This window comes from Manacus vitellinus, unplaced genomic scaffold (genome assembly GCF_001715985.3).
Source record: "Manacus vitellinus isolate BGI_N305 unplaced genomic scaffold, ASM171598v3 scaffold_22_pilon, whole genome shotgun sequence".
Classification (NCBI taxonomy): domain Eukaryota; kingdom Metazoa; phylum Chordata; class Aves; order Passeriformes; family Pipridae; genus Manacus; species Manacus vitellinus.
In genome coordinates, this window is record NW_021939632.1 from 5,848,926 (window position 1) to 5,873,234 (window position 24,309).

The window sequence follows — 24,309 nt, forward strand, 5'->3', positions numbered from 1 at the left end:
TGAAGGTTTAAAAAATACAAGCCACTTCCAAGCTAAGTGGTTTACAAATTTGACTTATATGGTATATGTCAATATATCATAAAATGAAAAGAGAAGCAAAGTTTTAAGTGAAGGGTTCAAAACAGTTTAAAAAGATAAAAAACTTATGCCACCATTAATGTTCTGTGCCTCCTCACCTATTTACACATATAGCAAACTTGAGAAGAGACGACAGAGCACAAACAGAAGCAACAGTATTAGCCCTGTACTGAAACATCTAAATCAGTCATCTAATTTAAGCTCATAGGAAACAAGTAAGCCAAAATAATATTCAAGTAATTTGGATGTCAGACCCCATAATACAGCCTTCTGGTCTATTTGTTCCATTGTAATGCCACTTCTGTATTTCAGTTTTCCCCTCCTGTGGCTGTGTGAACCAGTCATTTCAGCAGAAGCTTCCCATGAGGTCATGAGATTTGTTGACATTCAACAAAGATCATATTCACCTTTCCTTTTTATTATGTTTATCAAAACCCTATAAATGTTATAATCACAGCAGGGCAGCCGTCCTTTTCTCTTTCCCCTCTTCTCCATCCAAACTTAAACAAAGATGATACATCCCCTCAGTTTTAGTGGCAGACACATTTCAACCTTTCAAAACCCTTTTTCACAGACATTACATCTGGAAAGATTGTTCCAAATATTAAAGAGGTCAGCTCCATGGAAAGCAGGTGCATTTGGATGAGCTAACAGGAGGCAGTATCTTCTTACAGAGTCAACACACAAGCCTAAAACATAGTAAGTGGGGAATTACTTGCAGATTAGGATTCCCAAGACTCACCCATAGCCTCATTTGCACTCAAGTACTAAAAACAGACTGCAGTATCAATCCTAACAACAGCCTGCCTCCCAAAAAAAGGCAAGAGTCTCTTCCAAGGGAAGTCTTAATAGCAGCTCATAGTTTGGAGGATACAGGCCATAGATTTGAAACTCAAATGCCAAGTTCTATAAAATTTTATTTTTAGTAAGTCAAACTAATTGATACACATCCGTTCTCCTAAAGTACAGCTTTTCTAAACAGGGGTACTTTATAAATTCATTAAAACATTTTAAGAACAGTACTGAGCCTCTGTGCACTTTAGAGACACAACACAAAGCTGGCATATGCAGTGCACATACACAATCCGTATGGGAAAAAACAACTTACAATGCAACACATCGCTGGCCATCAGCACTGGTCATCTTTAACCCCATTCACACATCAGAAGACAAAAATATCTCTCACTTTTTCAGATGACACGAAAAGCTTGTTGCAAGTATCAAGACAGACAAATGCAAAGTGACATATGTTAATTTTAACTCTGTCCAAAGCCAATTTTTCACGGGAAGACTGCAGGTTTTTTTCCCCAAAAACATCTCCCAATTCACTGACAAAGTTAGCGGAAACAAAACAAAACCAGTTTTACTGTGTGATTTTCCTTCTAAATTATTTTGTCATCTTGTTAAGTAAAAGCATTGAATCACAGCTGTAAAATCTGGGAAGCATCTTTTTCTTTCAAGAGAAATACATCCCATTTTGGATTATTCTTTTGTTCAAATAAGTTATGGCAAGAGCTTTAATTACAATTAACATGTTTTGCAACTTACAACTATTTGACATGGCTTAAGAAAATATATGGGAAAGTATATTTTAGCCATGAAGAAATTATCTGTTCATCCAGAAAAAACTGTGCTAACTTGGAACTTCAGAGAGCATTAACAGTAATAACTGTTCTTCCATTAATAGGTATATTTTCTATGTGCTTTGACTGACCAGGTGGTAGTTTCTCTACCTGAAGGACAGAGGAATCAACATTTCCAGTTCTATTCAAGGTTGAGCTAACAATGAAGTTTCTTCAGCACTGCCACTCTGTTGGTACATGAGAGAGAGCACAAGCTCTGGTATGTCACACTTGAATCTCTTCTTTTAAAAACACAGCTTTGCAGGGTATCAAATCGACTTGCTTGACTCTTGCAAACACCACCTTCCTCTGAGAAAACACAGGAATCTCGCTTGTTAACCTTCCTCCAGGACAAAGTATGACAGCACATCTCTGAGACAAAGGAGCCACAGCAGGCTCTTTCACCAGCTGCTGCTCTGGTTTACATGGAGAGTGATCTGCTGCAGATACAGTTTCAATTTCTGGTTTTAAATCTGACTGATGCCATAAAAAAAATAAAATTATAAGACTTACCTAGGAATAGTTTTCTCATCTAAGAAAACATCTTTTATGTAACTTTCATTGCACTCAATAGACTCTTAAGTTTCAGAGCAGTATTGATATAATTTGTTTCTCATTTCTGTCCTTTGCAACAAACAGAAAACATTGTTTGGAGGTTTGCTTGGTGTTTTGGACTTGTTTGTTTCTTTTCTGGGTTTTTTTTTGTAGGTCAGAGAGATATTGGTACACAAATGCAATAAACTGTCCAAAGGACCCAGGAAAAGCTAAAGTACACTCAACTGTCTTAAAAGTTAGTATCCTTTTAGAGGAAAAAACCAGGATCATTTGTTTAACCTAAGCACAGTTAACAGCATAAAACCAAAACAATTTAAATTGTTACTCCTAGCAAACACCGAAAAAGAGCTTACATTTAAATTAATTTTTTTCTGTTAGTTTATGAAAACTATCAAACAAAATAGCAAAATTACTTGGAACTAAGGCCTCCAAACTAGAACATCATCCTAAAAAAAAAGCACCAGTTTGAACAAGGTTTTCACCATTTAGTAGCAGATATTTAGCTATTTTTAATTTAAAATCTAAAACCCAGGTTAACAGGAGAACAAAATACATCCTACTTCAATCTAATCCACACCATTCTAATTAAAAAAAAAATAAATCCAAGTATGAAAATATTAATCTTTAGTAGCACTACATTTGATTTTCATTTGAAGATTTGGGATTTTGGTCATGCAGAATAATTCAGTCATTATTCTCTAATCTAGTTACTCTGAAAAAAAAGATAAGAAATAGCCAGAAAGGCAAGGCACATGCCATAGGAAGTGGATTATCAATTTCTTCCTCTTCAACCTCAGGGACGGCCTGAAAACTCTTAAGTGGCAATGAAGAGTTCACTTCACTGCCCAATCAGTGTAAGTATTTCCCAGAGCATTCTTCATTACAGACCATAAGTACTCATAATTAAAAGACTGTTTGTTTTTAAAAGGATATTGGCCATTTCCCCCTTCCTCATGTAACTGTAGAGACGGCAGAGTCTCATGAAGCACACAAATGGAACTGCAGTTCTCATCCCACAGCCACCTTAACCCTGTCCAAGAAGTAATTGCAGCGTGAGACAAAGTTGCCAAGAGAGGTCTCATTGCATCACTCTACCAAGTCTTTTTTTGAAGGTGCATAAACTGAGAGAGGAGATGGTTCAATCCTCACACTTAAAACAGAAATTCACCTAGTTATGCTTGTGTGATCTCCCTGAGAAACTGAGTGACTCCCAGCTGGAACAGTCCGGGACATGCACCAGCACACTGTGTGTACAGCCAGCACACTCTAGGATGCTGTAACACCATATGCTTGTAACCTATATCTGGACATCTAACTGTGTTATGTCAACACATCAATAAAACTTTTGTGAACACATTAACTGCTGTAAACTTATTCTGCAAGTGACAAAGAGCAACAGTTTTCTAATGATTCTGAAATTCTCCAAAATAAGGATGGAGATTTTAAGTAGGTACCTGCATATATAATTCATGACATACCAGAGAAAACTTATCAAAATTTTAGAAATTAAAGGTTTTCAAAAGACTACAGAGAATTATTTTTGTACTTCTTCAGTGGATTTGAAATCCTCAAGGAAAACCAGCCTCTGTTCCCAAACAAGCATATATGAACAGCTGGCTCAGACAGCAAAGACCTACTGTTATATTACCAGGCCACTGCTGAGCTCTTCGGGTTTTATCTCCTGCTCAGGCCATTCTCCCCCCCCCTTTTCTTTTCCGCCTTCATAGTTCCTTCTCTCCACCACAAACAAGTCCATATTATATAGATATACACGACAGTTTTACAGTTGTTTAGGCTGGAGTACAATAAAACCCATGAGAATTTTGTCTGGCCATTTCATGAGAAGTGACAGCACCAGAGTGAAAGTGTGGTATTTAAAAAACAAAACAAAAAACCCCAGTCAACCATCTGCTGAAAGATTCTCTTGTTTGACCATTTTTATAACTGGTGAGAATGGAAGTGAGGTGATACAGAAACAGGATGTGAAGGCATAGGATTCATGTGATCTTGTACCAAATTTAAACCCAGACAGGAGGGGGGGATGGGACAGGGGGACAAGGAAGAATGGTAGGATGAAGACTCAAGAAGACAGACCACAGAAATGGGCTACTCATGAATTTAAGAAAAATAATCTACCAGTGACTTCAACAACAAAAAACCATGCACATGCCTACTATTCATTTTAATGAAAGTTCTGATCAGTTGAAAAGTTAAAACCGAATATTTAATCCACCATAATTTTCAGAAGACATTTACTCAACCCATTTACTATGTCCAAAGTCTAAACTGCCAAAAGCAAGCTTTGTTTCCCAAGGACAGGTGAGCTTAAGGGTGAACCACCCTGAGTATCCTCCCCTCCAGTATATTCAAATTTGTAACTTCCACTCAGTTCTCCAGAACACAGTTGGAGAGTGTTCATTTCACTTTCCATATGTGAGCATAAACCAATGCACAAAACTCCCACGTGCATTCAACAAAATAGTCATAAAATAACCCATTATAAATAATAACCCAAGTGAAATGGAAGCCCCGAGTGTTGATCAGGACCTTTCAGCAGCACTGTTACAATGTAAAGCCATTTTTTTAAAAAACCCTTTATCACAAAGTAATTATGTCACACACTACTGTACTAGGCTGCTACTCTGGGCACCAACCCTGGAGCTCTTTGCACTCTCAGAAGCCTCTGTGACACACCACACAAACACAACCAAACACTCACACACAGCAAATGCCCATGACAAACATCGGCCCTGTGCCTACAGAGCCAGAATGAATATCTGAGCTCCAGTTACTGCAGCCAGTTTTGTGTAGGTGGATCCCTCTGCCCAAACAGGGGCCACTGCAGGATCTGAGCCAAAATGATACACCCTGGACATTAACCTACCATATATTCCAAATATGCTAATGGTAAATAGTACTACATGAACTCTGCTCATTAATAGAGAGCTAATGCACTCCACAGAGCCAGCAGCATTACATCTAAGATTGCAGGATTTTGGTCTTATTTATGTTTTACAAATATAGCTGCTAATCATAAATTAATTCTAGTCACAGGAAAACAGTATAGGCTGAACTTTCGTGCTGCTGCAGTCCAAGTGTACCCAACCCCAAAAGTATTTTTAGCAAGTGTGTTCAATCAATACTGCTGTGTACAACCTAAATTAGACATTAACAAGGCAACAGAATTGTAAAGCATGACAACAAACAATACATTTCATGGAAAATTTTGCTGAAAAAGAAGTAACCATCAAACTAAACTCTAAGTAGGTATACCTGATTCCAAACAAACTTAACTGCAAATGTAAGGAAAACATACCAAAACATACCAAAACATTAATACATTTCTGCTTGCAAGGAAAATGTATTTGTATTTCAATGTTTAATCTGACTTTTAAAAACTACAATATACACATAATCTAAAAATACACAAAAACTGTAATGACAACAGAATTATACCAAAAAAATCAGATCAACAGTTACATTTCTGAGTTTATAAACATAAACTTGCCCGGGAAACATATTGACACACGTGCACGTTTTTGCAAGCTTATCACCCAGAATCATATTTTATCAACATGGTGCAAGCCAGAGTCATGCCAATATGTAAAAACAACTTTTTAGGTCAGTGAAGCAAGAAATCCATTGTCAAGAAAATGGCATCCATAAGATTACAATACTGAATATATTATGTTTAAGCAATGAACTGGAAAACTTTCCTACAATATACATACCTAATAAAAAAATGGTTTTATCAATTCTAATCCAACTCATTCCTGTGTTCCAGCAACGCACACTCACAATGTGACGAGCTCATAAATGTCTGCATACATGTGAACATGCTGGTGGCTCCCAACATTACAGGGCAGTTATTTGCCAAAACAAGCAGGCAAACGTGCACTCACAAAACTCCCTTACCATTCAACACAGAGTTTAGCTCAGGGCAAGAGAAATGCCCCACGGGTGAGCAAATGTATGTGCACACTGCAGTCTAACAATTATTCTTCAGCTGAGAGCCATTAGCACTTCTGTAACACACAAATCACGAAAATATTTTCTGTCTCACAGTTAAAAAAATTGTAACAGCTTGGCCACACTGACGTCCTGGAAGGGTATAAGTGGCAGCACAAAGTTCATTCACGTGTATTTTACATCTGAGCGATGTATATTCTTTGAATAGATCAGAGGTGGGAACATTTCACGTACACTGGCAGCTATCTAGTTTTAGCAATTAGCTCTTGGAGGTTTTTAAAAGAAAAAAGACGTTATTCCTCTCCCAGCCGGTGCTGCAACAGCATGCACGAGTTAACCCATCATCAGGTACACCGAAAGCCTCTGTCGCATATAGACACAGTGATTATACAAGCCTTCTGCTCGAGAGAGGCACTAAAAATGTACCAGAGGAATGCAACGACAGCACTCAAACCTATTTTCTCTGCCCATAACCAGGGCAACGCGCACATGTGCCTAGAAAGCACAGGATCGCAAAGTTTTATATTAAACACACTAAAATAAAAACCCGTTTCATGCGCTGGGCAGAGTTCACCGCGTCCGAGAGACCCCGACCTGCCCCCGCAGCTCGATCCCCCCGGGGCTGTTCACGAGCCCCCCACGCCCCCACCCCGAGCACCGCATAACCCCCACCAGCCCTTCGCCAGAGGGAGCCGGGGCTCTCGGCTTTTTTTCGGAGGGGAAACGATGGAACGGCAGCACGCACACACACAGCACACCCCCCCCTCCAACGAGAGGGCTCCCGGCAGAGCCGCTCTCCGCCCGCGGCGACCTGATCGCGCGAAAGTTGCGGGGCGGGAGCGCGGGGGGGGTCACGGCACAGGAGACGGCGGCTCGCGGCACCCCCCGCTCCCCCCGCGCGGGCTCGGGACCGCGGCGGCGTGGGCCGCCGGTTACCCTTCATGTAACATTCCAGGTCCTGGTCCCGATGGAGCGGGCGCGCGGAGGGAAGAGGCGCGGGGGTTGTCTGCGCGCTCGCGCCGCTTGGCCGCCCCGCGCGACCCCCCCACCCCCCGCGGGCGCGCGGCACGGCCACGCGCGCCGCAGACAATCGGGCACGCGCAGCTCCCGCACTTCCCCGCCGCCCGGGATCGGGACCGGGACGCGGAGGCGCGCTCACGCCCCTCTCAGTTCCCCGCAGGCGGGCCCGCGGAGGCCGCAGCGCCTGGGAGCAGCGACAGGCAGCCTCCCCCGCGCCCCGCCGCAGCGGCGAGCGCCGCAATCGTACTGCGGCTGGCCGGGCCGAGGGAGCGGAGCGGGGCGGGGGGGTGGGGGAAGAAGCTGCGGGAGAAAGAGACGGGGGAAGCCTCGGTCGGGAAAGGCGGCAGATTCCCTTCCCCCCCTCGGCCTCTCCTTCCCCCCTCTCCTCGCAGCGACCGGGCCGGGGGGACGCGCGGGCCGGCTCGCCCTCACGGGGCGCGGCGCCGCCTTACCACGGACCGGCAGCTACGGCGCGCAGGCCCGGCCGGCAGCAGAGGGGGACCGGGGGAGGGAAGGCGGCGCGGCGCTGCGGAGCGCCTTCCCTGCCGGCGAAGCGAGCGAATGAATGCGAGCGCGGTGGGGGAGGAGAGGGGAGGGGACCGCAGCCTCCTCCCCTTCATCGCCGCCCCGCCCTTTCCTGCCCGCCTCACGCGGGCAGCATAGCAACCAACATGGCGGCTGCGCAGTCACCCCGCGGCGGGGGCGGCCCGCAGAGCTCGCGAGAGCCCAAAGGGAAGCGGGCGAGGTGCCTTCGCTTTTATTGGTCCAGCGGCCTGTCCGTAGCTGTCTGGTTGGCTGGTTTTACCATCAATCAAGGCGGCGGTGATCACGGATTGGTCAGCTGATCTGTCCCTGACGCCTGTGGCTGTGCTGAGGCGGTCGGGCCTCAGTGAGCGCAGCTCTCCCACCGCTCTTCCGTCCCCCGCTCTCCTTATTCCCCTTCCTACGGAGGGAGGAAGTGAGCCAGAGAGGGGCAATGGGCCTGTCTTAATGTGATAACCTTTGATATATTTGTACAACGTGTGAAAGAGTTTGGTTAAAAGTGTCTTTAATGTCCATTTATTAAAATACAACCTCTTGCAACCAAGCTCTTTACCTAAAACACATAGAATATATCATCATCATCATGACTAGGCTTCGCGAACGAAGATTTGGGAAGGCTCTGTCCACGTTTGTTACAGGCACGCTGGTGGATTATGAGGCCAATACGAGACAGATAGAATATACAGAATCTTGGGAAAGACCCTTACTATTACCAAGTCCAAATCTTTGGGAATGAGTTCTTGGATTTCACAATTAAATTCCTAACCATAGCAAGATGCAGAGTAATAGGGAGTTTACATGTACTCTTCTAATTAGGAAGATTTCTAAAACCTCATTCATTTGATGTTTGTAAACCTTATGTACATTTCCAGCCTAAATTGTTCTTGTGCCAATTTTGTTCTTTTGCTTAAATAGCCCTTCCCTCTTAGTGGTATTTTACCTCAATTACTTTTAAGAAAGCAGTCGTGCCCCCTTCATTTTACTAGGCTAAATAATTCAAGGTCTTTTAACCTTCTCTCCCTTTTCCTGAGTATTAGGACATAGAGGATTCTCCATGTCTCATCTTTTTTCATGAAGAAGTTGAATCAGGTGTTAGAAGACTGAATTTAGGGAAGGCAATCAAGCAGAAATTTCACATAATGCACAGTCTCTGAAACACTTTTAAATAATAGAATTCTTCATGATTATGAATAGAAAACAATTGCAAATTGCTTGGATTTAAAGATTTTTAATGGAAGTCCATAAAATGACAAAGTTTGAAATGTGAATGATTCCCCTGGATGGAACAATTCCTAGGCTGATGATTTCATAAAGCCCCCAAATAATATGGACAGCATCAGTAATGCCATTCCTTATTGCATTCATGTTGCTCCAGCTTTTCTTGAACATCTTCATAGTTATATTGACAAACTGTCTCTATTTGGTGCATGCAGGGACATCCAACAACTGGATCCTGCATTTCTGAGCTGCTGCCAGCCTCTCAAGCAGGGAAGATGTTCTTCTGTGCATTAAAGGGATCCTTAGCTGCAGAGTTGTCTTGGTTTCCTGATAATTCTCTTTCATATCGTTGTAAATTTAGCAAAAATTGCATTGATACATTTTAATCCCTTTGCACTTAAGCTTCAAAGTCTGCCTCTCACATTTTCGTATCATTTTCTTTACCTATGCACAGTTTATGTTAAACACACAGTTATGTTCAGTTTGAGAAGAACAATAATTAATACATTACCTTGTCCAAAGTCTGTGATAGAGAATCAATCCAAACCTCTCAACGTGACTGTAAACGACACAACATTTTTTTGGCAAATGTGACCTTGCACTGTTATGAAAGGATATGTTCTGCTAATCTAACACAAAATTGGTGACACATACTGGTATTAAAGGCTGGACATCCCAAAGTTATTTCCTCACAATACATTGTTATTCCTGCATTTTGCTGTTTACAGAAGACTTGATTCAAAGCCCTAAACAAAGGCAGTGGAAGATTCCCACCATGTGTGAAGTACTTCAGGTCAGGCCTACATTGCAAGAACACCAAATGTTTTAAAAAGAGATATTGAGACAAAGTTCTCCAGCTCATGTTCTTAAAAAAAAGCAATAGAGCAAAATTGCACTGCAGGGTGTTTGAGTACAGACGTTGCTCAGACCTTACAATGAGGACTTCAGCAAAGAACTTACTTTGCAGAATTCTGAGTTACATGTTATATACCCTCAGCCATGACTTCCCAAAATTATGAATGAGAGAAAGTGAACTGAAATGTGACTCTGTCATTATTTACTCAAAAGAGAGCACATTTCTTTCACGTGTAAAAAGCGCATTCAGCTAATTTCTCTTTCAGTAGCGTGGCTCTTTCATATAACAGCAAGTTTTTGGCTGCAGTCTGCCTGTGTACATAAGCAATGAAAGCTGCCTTTTGCTAAGATATTTTGCATAGCAAGAGTTTAATTTTCAAACTGGTGCATGGGGATTTTTCTGTACTGTGCTGTGCATTTTGAGGAGGATGTGTTATCTCATGGCTCGTTGTGTCCTGCTAGTAAAACACCAGTACCTTAAACTGTTTTGTACAAGTTAAACTTCACAGATCTCATGTAAATGTAGGAACAAACAAAAGCTTTTCCTTTACTTAATAGATCTGTGGTATGTGTTTGTGCCAACAACCTTATTACTCATGCAAGACCTGCCAACCAAGCTGTGATAATTTATGTGAGAGAAATGTATATTAAAAATGTGAATGGGATTTTAAGCCTCTCACTGAAATACCATGCAAACTGCTTTGTGGCCAAGAAGACGTACTTAAACACTGCATTACAGCAATTCAAGATAAATGACTCTCACCACAGGTGGAGTTTAGCTATGAGAAGAGGAGACAAGGCACTTAATCTTAACACTAAGCTTAATCAAGCATAATGTATGTTTATTAGCAGATACATTTTCTATAAAGTAGCATCCTGATTCAGCAAAGCCCGTGGACCATACGTGCCTTGCTCACGGAGACTTCAGGGGCACAGGCACAACCTTAGAGTTGGCTGAATCCCATGTGATCCCACTGATCAGATGAATGGCAGGCAAGTTTGTGCTGGCTTTGGTCTCCCTGTTAACATGTCCATAGTATGGACATAAATACTGAACATTTGTCTTCAGCAGTGTCCTAAGCTATGAGGACAGAATCATTTCGCTGTTTGGGGCAGGGACTCACTTTCTCTTTAAGTTTGTGCAATACCTGGTGCCGTAGGGCTCCACAGTACTAGTTGTTAGACTACTGTGAAATAATAATTTGTGCTAATAAGCTTGCTGCAGCTATCATCCAGTCTGTATTTCTCTTATAAACATATTTAAAAGACAATGCTCTAGGAATATATTGAGAATGAAAGATGGTAGAAACACCAATACTACATTTCACTAAGTCCTTTTTTCTCTATCCACTCTTTGGCAAACTCCTTTGCCTTTAACAAACATCAAAGTACCTCAAGGTCAAACTTTTAGATACCCACTGCAAATACCCCAGCCTTTTTGTGAATGCCACATGTGCATTCACTTGTGGAACACTGTTCTGCTTCTGTCCAATAGGAATAGCATAAGCTCTGGCAAGTTAAATTGAAAACTGTAATAAAGCAGGTCAAAAAAATATTTTGAAGCATAAAAACTTTTCCAAACACATCAAGAACCGGAGATCTGCCAGAGAATGTGAGGAACTAGACACAAACAGAGATATAACAGAAGCATGCAAGGAAACCAGAGGAGACAACTAAGTACTTTTTTCCCACCACAGTTCTTTTTGACAGATTTGGGGTGATTGCCACAACGAAACCTTTTTTAGGGGCATGGTCAGAAGAAACATGTTCACAAAACTGAATATTTGTGGTTTTGGAGCCAGTCAGCAAACTGTACAGTACCTGCCTGCCAGGACATTGTGTTTCTCACCCCAGGGTTCAAAAGGAACTTGGGTTTGAAATCGCCAAACTATGAAATGTGCTTTGTAATTTATGGTTTGGAGTGAACTCAGTTCTGGAGGAATAGAAAGTGCCATATGACATTCCAATTTTTAGACAAGACTTCAGGGAAAACACAGGAACAACAAACCAATCAGTTTAACATATGGCTATCACCGTGTAATGGGAAGAGGTGGAAACTCCAAACCTGACAGTGCTTTAAAAATGTCAGCAAAGTCAGCAAATATTAATAAAGAGGAGCTGGCTTATACAGACTGTGTATAAACACTGGGGCACTGGAGTCCTCAGCCATAATCAACTCCCCATTGGAGGAAGACCATATTCATACCATCTTCTGCTCTCTCCTGCCTGCTCTGCTTCTCTTCCCAGCTTGCTTTTACTCTTAGTCTAATTTCCACAGGAAGAAAATCCAAATGCACGGGACAGAGGGAGATAGAGCATGTTCTGGGTGTCTTCCCAGTCTGACCAATAAGGGGACTGTAGACATGATGTGAAGAAAATTTAACATGCAGCCTGGATGAAGCAATCACATACATAGATTTCCCCAAACAATTTTACAAAATGCAGGAGGGGAACTCCTTTTGTGATTGATAAGTGCTTCAAAGGGAAGATGGATGGGTAAATTATCACAAAGAAGGGAGACCAGTGAGATTCCAGAGGGACCTGTGCTTTAAAACATGTTCACAAGCAGTAAGTGAAACAGGAGTAAGCAGTGAGATGACAGTGTTTTCTAGGATTCACAATTATTCAGGAAAAAAAAAACAAGACTGCTGGAACAAAATAGCAAAAAAAAAAAAAATGAAATCACGATAAAGACAGAGTAGGTAATAAAATAGCAGCTAAAATGCAACAAACACAGATGTCCAGAAAAAAAAAAAAAAAAATCTCTATCTGTGCAACGTAGTAGGCTCTAAATTAGTTAATATCAGTGAGCAAAAATATTTTGGAGTCACTGTGGATTGTTTTCTGAAATTATCTCAGTGCTCAGGGAGGCAGTTAGGACTGATAAGGGCAGAAGAAAATGAAAAAGCAACCATAAAACACAATGGTCAGGAATCATGTTCGTTCCTTTAATACAACACAAAATTCTGCTTACAGCACCTTGACATGTGATAGCATCTTAAGGGTTGGAATAACATGAAAAAACAGGAAAAAGAGTGACCAGATTGATCAGAAAGATGGAATGCCCTCTAAGTAAGACAGATCAAGTACTCTGGAACTACTTAGAAAATGCATGACAATTGGGAGATATAATACAGCTATGGAAAATCACATCTGACATGTGAAAGGTGAACAGAGAATAATTATTAATTTCTCATGAGAACTACAATAAATCTAATAATATTTTTTTCAGATGGAAGTGTAAAACAAGCAAAAGGAAGTACTATTTAAACAACATCTGCTTAATTTGAGTAGTTCATCATCATGAGATCCTTTAGATGCCAAAAATACTAAGGGCTGCAAGTTAACAGAAGAACGGGCTGCTTTTCAGAGAAATGGACAGAGACTCCAATTCTGTCCTTAGATAGCCAGAACTTGAGATGGCAAATAGGAGGAGAAATTAAGCTATAACTGCTCTGTCCTTATATTTCTACTGTAGGCAAATGCAGGGTGCCAGGTTATCTGGACCTTTGGTGGGACTCGGTTCAGCCTTTCTTACATTACAGCCACAGCAGAGAGATGTCTGTCTCAGACATTTTGTTTCCTCTGGGTTCTGAACTTGAGAAATCCCAGTAAAACATTTAAATGAATGAAACATCTAATGAACATTTTTAGAACCTTAAAAGGGATGTGATCAACGTTTTGAGATGAGATCCATGAGTGATCTTATTTTAAGCAAACCAGTTGCATAGATACAAAGCCAAAAATGACCATTTAGACCTTCACTTTGACTTAGCCCAAAGAACCTCACCCAATAATTTCTGCAGCAAGCCTATAACTTTGGTTTGAGCCATGTTGCATGTTTTAAAATAGTTTTTTCCTTTCCTAAGTCCATCATTAAGCAACCCAGCACTAACAGCTGCCACTAAAACCTCCTGGATTTGCAACTTGTCAGAAAATTTCTAGAGTATTTAGGAGGAAAGAAAGATACATGCAAAAAGCAAAAGACTATCAGTGGGCTTCATTTGTGAGGAACTAGTTCAATTCTACTATTGATTCCTTTCTATGGGGATAAAAAGATCCAATTAATATTTGAAATGAGCAGTTCAGACTTACAGGTTTTATTCTTTGTCCCCCTAACTTTATGTTGACCTGTATCTGACTGAACTGTAGGTAACTATCAGGAAGGTAGACATTTTCCTTCAAAACTAAAAGTCAGATAGCACCGATTCTAACAAGAACAATGTAAGTGCACAGGTTGCTGTGTTTTGCACTCAATGCTATTTACATTTCTGTTGCTAAGATCTCTACATCTGAGTAAAGGCCACAGCACTTTATTCTCTTAAGGTGACAGCAGCTTGTGTAGATAAGCTGTACACATTGTACATCTGTAAAGAAGTTGCTTGTTTTGGTTTTGTTTCCTTGATCTGCAAGACAAGCACTGGAATGAGCTCAGGCTTTCACGATGGGCAGTTTTCACATTTCAGTCTGTTTCAAGGAAAACATTGGGAAACCTTTCGAAAAACACAAATATATATAGAAGAGGGGAGGAGAAAATGACTTCTCTGTCATCCTTTCCCATTTTTTTTGCTCCGGATTTAAAAAAAAGTACTGTAGTGCTTGGTTACTTTGGCCTTTGACAGGCTTCTTTACAAAAGTTTGCACAGAACTACTCACTCATCTGAAACACAGCAGAGACCATATGTCACCTCTCACTGCTCCACAGTTTCACAGTTGAGGTTTTGAGGTCGACATTGTCTGCCAACAGCAGCAGTGAAAGGCTTTTCCCACTCTGGTAAGCCATAGCCAGAAATGCAACTCCAGTCCTGAAAATGCCTTTCTCCATTGCAGTATAACATGAAGTGTTTAAAAAGTAAATGTTCTTTACAAGATCATTCTTTACAAATGATCTCTCGAGAGAAAAATCAAGGAGTGTTTATTGATTGTTGTGGTTTGCTTTGACCTTGCATTAACCATCTACTTGAGTGTGCAGTACAGAAAACTGCCAAATTCGGCCTTTCCTAAGAAAAAGACAAAAGAAAGCACAGCAGCAACCCAGCTAAACAAAACATATGTGCGAACTACTTTCTGGTACACCCACATTCCAGCCTCCTTGCAAAGTAATTAAAATTGTCAAGAGAGATTTTTGACCGGTTAAGTTCTTCCAGGAACTGTACAACTCATTCTGCGTTTTTTGATTCATAGAACGTTCACTTTTTAGCTTCCTGAAGTGATTCCAAAGTTCATGTTATAAATAGCAAAGAACACTAGAAGGCTTGGGTTGATCATGTAGAAATTAGCCAGATTAATTATAATAAAAAGCATCAGCATTTACAGAAAATTTAGCTCACTGCATTTTCTAATAGGATGAAAAAATTATTTTCAGATCAAGACTGTGAAAAGGTTGTATGTGTTCTTTTTACTTAAAAATATCTGTACCCTAAAAATAGTATGGATGGAGTGTACCAGATGACGTATGAAACAACCAGCAAAGACAACAAGACCAGGGAGCCAATGGAACTTTTCAAACTATTTGCTGTCCAGTGGATAGAGCCCTGGAAAGATGCTTTCACAGACACAATATTGGCTTCTGGATTAGCAGGGACATAGAAGAAGAGAGGAGCCAGTAAAGGGTGAGTTGTTAGCCCTATGGACTGTTCTCTGCACTGAAACCAACACAGCTCTGTATTGCATTTACACCACTATCCTACCTGCACCTTTCTTACTCAACTACAAAGGGACCACACACTGAGGACAGGATGGATCAGTGCTTCATCTCACTGGTGACACCACCACCAAGGCTACCATTTAGTTGCAGATTTAATGTGGCTTTTATCTGATCTGTAGCAGGTCTGTAATGTTGCCCACAGCTTGTAAAATTTGCTTATTATCTAAGAATCTTAGCTTTCATGTACTAGTGTTATAAACAGCCATGGTACTGATAATAAGAATGATAATGTTTCTAGTCATAATAGTGTGGGGACTTTGAAATAAGAAAGTAGAAAAAGCCAGAAAATACTCCAGAAGGCATATTAAAATGCACCTGTATTTTGTATTTCACAATCTTGTAAACAAGCTCTTTTTTGAATACTTGGCTTTACCAATAATGTTGCTTTTAGGACAGCAGAAAGTATTCATAAAGTAATTCTTCTCTGTGTAAAATGGTAAAAATCCAGAGCTCTTTCTCTCCAGCTCCAGGCTCTCCCACTTACTGGACTGCTCTGAGAGTATTTTTTAGCAATGTCTGCTGCCCTTCTTTAAGTACTCAAAAACCAGGGTAGTTACACTGATTCCAGTGGACTTTTGTTTTGGGATTACTGGACAAGACCCCCACTAGTTCAGAGGAACAAGAAAACATCAAGTAATGAGGGACTGGACTGAGATTAGGACTGAGTTTAAAGGCACTTCAGGAGCTGGGCAGCCCCACCGCTCGTAGTCAGCTCTACTCTTTGCACCAAGGTAGGGGAATGAGAATCCCCTACTTTACACCTTCTGGTGTGCTAATGGGGGTGAAGGAGTAAGCAGATCTGGTCTCTATCTTGCTTTGAAGATTTAGCAAGGACAAATACAGGATGGGTGACCCTTGAATCTTCTGCTACATATTGGTTAGTGCCACCAGGCTAATGCAGATCCTTCTGTAAGTGCTTGCTGCATGTATGTGGCAACATACAGAGTCCTCATGAATTGCAAAGAAATTGTATCTCAGATAATTTTGGATTAACCATAGCGTTCTCTAGAGGTGCTGTTAATGAGGGACATACTTACCCTCTACTTTGTATTCCTGCCCAAGGCAACACATTTCCATGCCATATGATGAGGAACTGGCTTTGCAACCCCATCAATAATTTCATAGCTGTCTCCCTCCTCTTAACAGTGGAAGACTCTCCACTATGAACTGTGCCTAGAGGCAGATGCTGGTGTATGGATTTGTGCTTCTTTGTTCACCTCCCCATAAAATCCTAAAGATACGATGCACTTGAAAAGTCACAATAAAGTTTGAAGAAAATAATTATAAAACAAGCCTTCTGTTCTTTACTCTGTTAAATTCATGGTTCTTGAAAATTAAGCTTTCTTCTCCTTTACCATGGTTATACTACTCTTGTTTATAAACAGGATAGAATGAAGAAAAAATTATGTTATAAATGTTATGCTAAGCTTTTTTTGCTGCTGTTAAATAAATTACACAGGGACTCCATTTTTCAGGACCTGCTGAGATTTGAAATGTCTCAAAAGCTAAGCCCTTGAATCCCAGATTAAGTATGCAGAAAGGCAGCAGGAACAATTCCTGCTTTGCTTGTGCATTCACAGCTTCCCTGAGCCCTGCGAGGTCTGGCTGCACCACGGTCCTGGACTAGTCCTGAGCCAAGTCCCCCCGAGCCAGATCTGGCTGTGGTGTTTGCAGCGTGACCAGCTGCTGCAGTAACACCGACAGCATTTGGGTGGTGCAGAGGCTAAGTCAGGACAGAATTTGGGGAACAGCAGCTCTGGCTCTGTAGTTAAATTGGAGACAGCATTAGCATGGACTCAAGAAACTGAAGTCAGGCCAGTGATACCATCCTGCTCTGTCAGGATTACAAACCCCACATTGTACCCAGTTTACTGCAGCCACTTCGCAGAAACCCTTGAAGTGTTCTGCTGAATGATTTGTGGAAGTGAGTATTCCCAGTATTCCCTCTCCTCAACAGGGCACGTTTTCTTCCCTGCTGTGCACCAGGGTTAATGGCACAGTTCTGCTTTGCGTTTTTTCTGTTATTTACCCTTTCTCCACTAGATGCTACACTGAGACCATCAAACATTTATTGAGTCAAATAACAAATTTGAAGACTCAGCACAGAATAGAGTGTTTAAAACAAAACAATGACGGCATGGCTCTGTCTGTGTGTCTGTGTGGTGCGAAGGTGAGACTCGTGCATCTCACGCTGGAGTAACTGCACTGACTTCATCAGAGCTTCTCGCTTGGCACAGCGTGGAAGAGGGATAAAGCGAGTCTGTGTTTCCTGGCATTATTGCTCACATGCAATTGTATGAGGAAATTACCTAAATGTGTGAAATGGTTTACCAATTGAGTGCCACAGAATCTAAAATTAACTGAACAATATATGTCAATAGAATTAGCTAGGCCTTTTTTCTCTTTATATTTTAGACATCCAAAATCGCATATGCGTACTGAGCTGGAAAATTACACCAGATGATATTTTTAATGAAGCTTACACTTCAAATAATATCACAGATACACATTACTTTTCTTAATGTTATGCAAGCCTTTGACCCAGGCAGCTGGGGAAGTGCTATGCAGTGTGGCTCCCACAAAGCCTGCCAGCCTGGTTTTGACTTGTGAATTGTGCAATACCTTCTGGTAAACAACCTGAGATCCTCTTAGCTTTCAGCAAAGGCAGGCCCGACCAAGCACTGCTGCACAGCCTTTCTCATGTGACAAGTTTATTGGATAAATGCATTACAGCCTGTCTTGGAGGCTCTACTTGGACAAAGCGAAGCCAAGGTCAGAGAGTGTTTCAGCTAATTAAGGTCTTCAGGGCTGTGTCTCTGTCAGGTCTTTGGTTACCTCATGTTCCTAGAGGTCTGCTTATTAGCTATAACTAGCCATTTGTCACACTATTCCGAATGCACTGTATGTTATGGTCCAACTAGTAGCATTTTATTGTTTTGGGAAAGGGGCAAATATAATTTGGGGAAACTTTAAAATGACCTGGTTAAGGCACAGCATCAGTGACATACTTCCTTTCCAGCAAAATCAAAGCATGGCTTCAAAACCCTGCTATGCTGGCTTATCTTGCTGTGACATGCTTTAATTTGTTTATCTGGACTTAATCTGAGAAAAGAGCTAGAATAGAAAATGATGGTTTGCTGAAGCTGAATAGGACCTTATAGCAGTCAGTATTTACTGTTCAGGAACCCAATCTGCTGCTGGTGTAATAAACTTCAAAATATACATATATACATATACATATACATCAGCTAAGGATCTACAAAATATACAAAATATACATATGCATCAGCTAGGGATCTAGGCCAGATGCTCAGCAAACTGCCACTGGGCCCTGGTTTCCTTATTGACCATTTACAAGCTTATCTTCAGATTAATATAGAGAACGGTGGATTAGGAGAATGGGGAGGGGGGAATCTCCTTTTTATTTTTCCTGTATTCCAGTAGACATGGTAACACTTAGATCAATTTAGCCAGTGGCAAGATGCAGCATTATTCTAAGCTACGGACTCTACTGTGTTTCAGGCTAGATATTTCATTTTGGCAAAATTTCATGTAATACTTTTTTTTTTGCAGTGAGATATAGGAGACTTAACCAAGGGTAGGAGTAAAAGCAGCAGATTCAGAACTAGTAGTTGCTAGATTTACAAGGAAGGGCCCTAAATATTTTTATGTTACACCAGTTACATTGAGAAGCTAGTATTAAAAATACATGCTTGTGCTCTGGTAATTAACTTACTTACTATTTACTCCATCTGAAGAGTTAAAAACAAGCACAAAGGCGAGTCACAAAGTAGGTCATAATTCTCTGAAAAATCAAACAAAAGGTCATGACCTAAATGAAATGGAGTTTGCTTCATAATGATCCTGGGAAAGAAGGGATCGGCCAGTGGTAGGGAATCAGCATGCCAAAGGGAATTGTAAATGGGAGCTCTGAAGAGCTTCTTGTCTCTTGTGGATGGGTTCATCTCCAGCTTAGGTCAGTATTGATTGAAAACTGTTATTCTGCACAGTCTGTTCAGAGCCCAGTGACGGTATCTGGGAATCGAATCATGTTCCCAGAAGACAAGCAGTCGCATCACTTAAAACCACTGCTAGACCTGAAATTAATTTCTAATTTCACTGGCAGCCTTCCAACAGAGGTCAGGCTGAGGAGTAACTGTAAGGATGAGAATACCTCCCAGCAAAGCTGCAGGTGTACTGGGAGCACAGACCATGGGGAAGGGTGGATGTGGCAGGACAGCAGGTGGTTTACATGTCTACTTTTCAGGCAAAGGACTCCAGTCTTCTGGGTGCTGGTGGAGCAGCACATCCAAGGACTGCTCCCTGCTCTCCCCTGTGAGATGGGATCCATGGCAAGTGAACAGCCTGGCGAGGGACCGTTAAAGCCAGAGATGAGCCGGGCTGCCTCTCCCACAGCCCTGCCTGCCGAGTGCCTCCGAGTAGCTGCAGGTAACTCCAGGCAGGACCAGACAGGTGACTCCCATGGAGTCAGACCAACAGAGGCACACAGGTCGACAGAGGGGGACTTACAGAATTAATTTTGTGGCATGTCATTGCCAGCGGGGGAGGTAGGACTAATACAAATTTGATGGGGTACTGCAAAAGTTTAAATGATCTCATGCACACAGATAAATATTACTCTTTATCTGCATGCACTAGGAAACAAAGCAAAATATTCCCATCTTCCTTTCCTCTTCTGCTGGCTTCTGTGTTTGGACAGCGTCAGAGCATTTTTGGTGGGGAAATTTTACTTGCTAAGGAATACCAGGGAAGAGGCATTTAGTTTCCAAAGTCCCTGGGTTGGAGCTTGTTCTTGTCACTTGTAAGGAGAAACACAAACATTATGTTAACCATACAAGGAACAGCAACAAAGCCAGGAAGTGTTGCAATATTAGAAAATTTGCTTAAAAAGGAATAGTAATTGGAGTTACTGAAAGCAAGGAAGTAATTTCTGGGGGCCAATTACTTTAGCACATTTTATATTCCTATAAGGTTAGTTAATATTCTTGCCAGAGATTCTTGCACGTGATGGATCACACTGCCCTAAAACCATGTAGAACGATGCACTGCTGATACTGAATAAATTTAACTTACCTTCAAATCACAGTTGCTGAGTGCCTCACTGTCATTTTACGGTAAAACTAATCACAGGAAAGCCTGGATGAGTGATATCACTTTCAGGTTCCAAGGACAGGAAAATGCTTGCTCACATATGCCTGACCCTAGGATATAAAATCTCAACAGGTTATCACATTCTTATTTAGCACATTAGAGAAACACTGCTTTTGTGCTGTGCTGGTTTGGGCTGGGGTAGAGCTCACTGTCTTCATAATAACTATTATAGGGCTGTGTTTTGGGTTTGCGCTGCAACCAGTGTTGATAATTCACGGATTTTGTCATTATTGCTGAGCAGTGCTTGCACAGAGTCAAGACCTTTTCAGCAAGGAGGCTTGGGAGGGAACATAGCCAGGACAGCTGACCCCAACTGACCACAGGGACATCCCATCCCATACAGTGTCATATCAGCCCATAGAGCTGGGAGAAAGGTTGGTGGGGGGCTGCTGCTCAGGAACAGGCTGAGCATTGGTCTGTTGGTGTTGAGCAATTGGGTTTTTCTGCATCACTTGTCTTTCTTGGGTTCTATTTCTTTCTCTTTCATAATCTTCTTTTCATTACAAGTTATTATTATTTTATTTCAATTATTGAACTGTACTTATCTCAACCCAGGAGTTTTCTCACTGTTACCCTTCCAGTTCTCTTCCTCCCATCCCACTGGGGGCAGTGAGGGAGCAGCTGTGGGGGGCTGAGATGCCAGCTGGGGTTAAACCACAATGTGCAACAACTTACCTCATTATCCCCCTCACTCCCCCAGTCCTCCTCGCTTCTTTCCCAATTCCTCTCTAACTTTTGCTTATTATCTTCTTGCCTTCTTGCCTGCAATCTCTTGAACTTGAATCAGTTTTTCCAGACTCATCATATGTAAGGCTGGTACAAGATCATTATTTCTGGATTCATCTAAATGCTGCGTTGATCCTCATGCACTCCCTCACCTCCTCTTAGCACCCCTCCAACCACAGCATCTGACAGCAGGTCTCTGGCTCTTGTTACACTTTGTTCCTTCCAAAAACTTCCACCTTTTGAAAGGTGGAGGGTCCAATGTGCCATCTTTTGCTGTCCTTTTTTGTGGCCCTGAGCATGCTAGCAAGACACTTCATCCACATTTTAGGGAAAGTAAAGAATCTCTAAGGGTGGGGCAGAGAGGGGGAATTAAGGCTTTGTGCAGGATGGTGATGCCACATGGAGCAACCACTTAGCAAGTGGGTTTGAAAAGCAAATTTGCTGGCTGGTGGACCAAGTGAGTAACACTTGGTTGTACCTTGGGGATTTGGAATATATCCTTACATAGAACTAGGAGCTGTGGGAATTTTCAGAACAGAAGGGCTCCTTTTCATGTCCACTTTGGATCAATGGTTTAATGTGAGAATGAGACAAAGTGCTTCACCCAACCCCAAGCGAAGGAGGTTGCGCTGGCTCTCCCTGCAGCGCTGGGATGCACTGTCACACCTGCACTGTCACAGCTGCCCTTCTCGGGGCAAAAATTAGTCTTTTCATTTCTGCCCTCTTCACAAAACCCTGACTCCCTTCCCTGCACCACTCAGGGTGCTGTGGCAGGTGCAATCTTGCAGAAGGGATGTGCTGCCATCTCCCCTCTCACTGTCTGGTTCTCGGGTGTCAAGAGTGATTGTTTCTCACGCCACTGAAATGGCCCCCTGTGGGGGACACAGGACAGGTTTTGAGGCTGTTAGAGAGCAGGCACTGAAGCAGCTGTAGCAAGTGAAGGATTTTCATATACAGCCACTGAAGTGCTGTTAATGCATCATACGTGGAGTTTGATGCAGTAATGGAAAGATCAATGCTAGGATCCCACTTTCACCACAAGTGCAATAGCTTGTTGAGCACATCTGTAATTACACTTTTTGGTGTTTTATCCAAGCCTCATGACGTTTTTTTGTGGAGCTTTTTGTATAGTAGTGATTTCCAAAAGCTGAGCACAAAGAGGGAAATACAGTGCTCAATTAAAGGCAGCCCAGATGCATTAATCTGATTTGTATGAGGCAAATTTACCACCTACAGTGGGTGCAATTCTCTAGATGGATGGTCAGATTGACTGGTCCCTGTAGCCTCCTCTGGCCCAAAATCCTAGATCTAATCCTGGAGTAAGCTACACAAAGAGAGATGCCCAGAGCCCACTTGGAGGCTCATCACTTGTGATTTTACACCCCACCTTAGGAGCAGGATACAGCAGCCCAGCTCTGGGATATCAGCTCCAACACGCCAGCAGTACTGCCAAGGAGCTGTGTCTCAGAGCAGCCCGGGGGTCTGCCCTGCCAAACTAAGTGAACAAGTTTGGCCCAATGTGCCTCAAATCTGTTAACTTAATTTGACAACTGAAGGTCAGTTTTGGTAATACTTATAACACACCTTGCTATATCTGGTAAAAGTAATGAAGTCTTGGCTAATGCATTATTTAATGCTTTTAAATTTTTGCTGAAACTGCCAAGCTGTGGGGTTTTTTTGTTGTTTGTTTTTAAGAGCCTGAACATCTTGGATTTGTTTGAGTAAAATAAAGAATTAGATCCTGCTAGAATATAGTTTAAACATATTTTCTGAAGCTGAAAAATGGCATTAAGTTAGGTCTTTTCGGTACAAACCAGTTCAGGTAATTATTGCATGAATGCCCTTTCAAGAGAAAATATAAATGGAAAATATATATTTGAAATACAACTGCTTAGACATTCAGCAAAACAGATGTATTCCTGCTTTTACATCACACAGCCTACAGCTGTTAGGTCTGAAGTGACTAAAAATCACAGGGAACCATGACTTGGCGAATGTAACCTTGTGTCAAAGTCTTAGGCCTGCTCAGATACACAGTGTGAGCTACCCTGGAACTTGGCCTGAATGCATTCTGTCCAGTCTCAGCATGGAGGCTGCAGATATTTGTTCCTGAGAGTTGCCAGTAGCACCTAATTTTCTCCTAGAGTGGCCTTCAGAGCAAGCCAGGTACTTACCAAGCAAAGCTTTCCAGAATGAAGTGTGCGGAGGGAAGGGAGGCAGCATGAGGAGCCAGAATACATCAGCCAGAGGCCACATATCAAGGATGTAAAGGAAAATAGAAAAGTGAAGAGGATTCTGCCTGTTTGAAACTGTTGGTCCTTAGTGGACGTGCTAAGATTTGATACAGCAGAGATCAATGACTTCCTAAAAGTGCAGACCACTCGTGTAGACAACATCAGGTATAATATAGGAAAAAAAAACACCCAAGAAGGCATCTCTCAGAGTGTGTTTAAGGGTAGCTCTTGTCTGGAACAGCACTGTAACACTAGCTCCCAAAAATAAAAAGAAGGAAAAAGCAGGTCAAATCTGAAAACTCCCTACAAATAAAAAATGTGGGCTCAAAATTTATCCTTACAGGATATCCACTAAGTGGATTCATGGCTGATCATTCACATTTATCACTGTCTCCTGGGGGATGCTGTTTAACAAGCTCACCGGATGGCACAGCTAATTTGTGAGTCAGTATTTCAGCTTTGTCACTTACAGCATGCAGCATCTTTTTATGCACCAGAAACATCTTTAATTTACATACTCAACATCATCAAGCTGTTCAGGTGTGACCATGTTATAAAACCTACATGATTCTAGTACAGCTTTGTGTAAACATTATTTATTTATTTGCTC

At 41.8% G+C, this 24,309-nt stretch overlaps 1 protein-coding gene across 1 annotated transcript in view; it reads right to left on the reverse strand.

The window, feature by feature from the left end:
- The window catches only part of PTPN4 (protein tyrosine phosphatase non-receptor type 4), a 111,935-nt gene extending 105,698 nt beyond the window's left edge, over nucleotides 1-6,237 (reverse strand). Inside the window, exon 1 of the mRNA XM_018072594.3 lies at nucleotides 6,171-6,237. The gene's annotated coding sequence lies outside the window, so the exon portion shown is untranslated. The remainder of the gene's footprint in view (nucleotides 1-6,170) is intronic.
- Nucleotides 6,238-24,309: the final 18,072 nt, after the last annotated feature.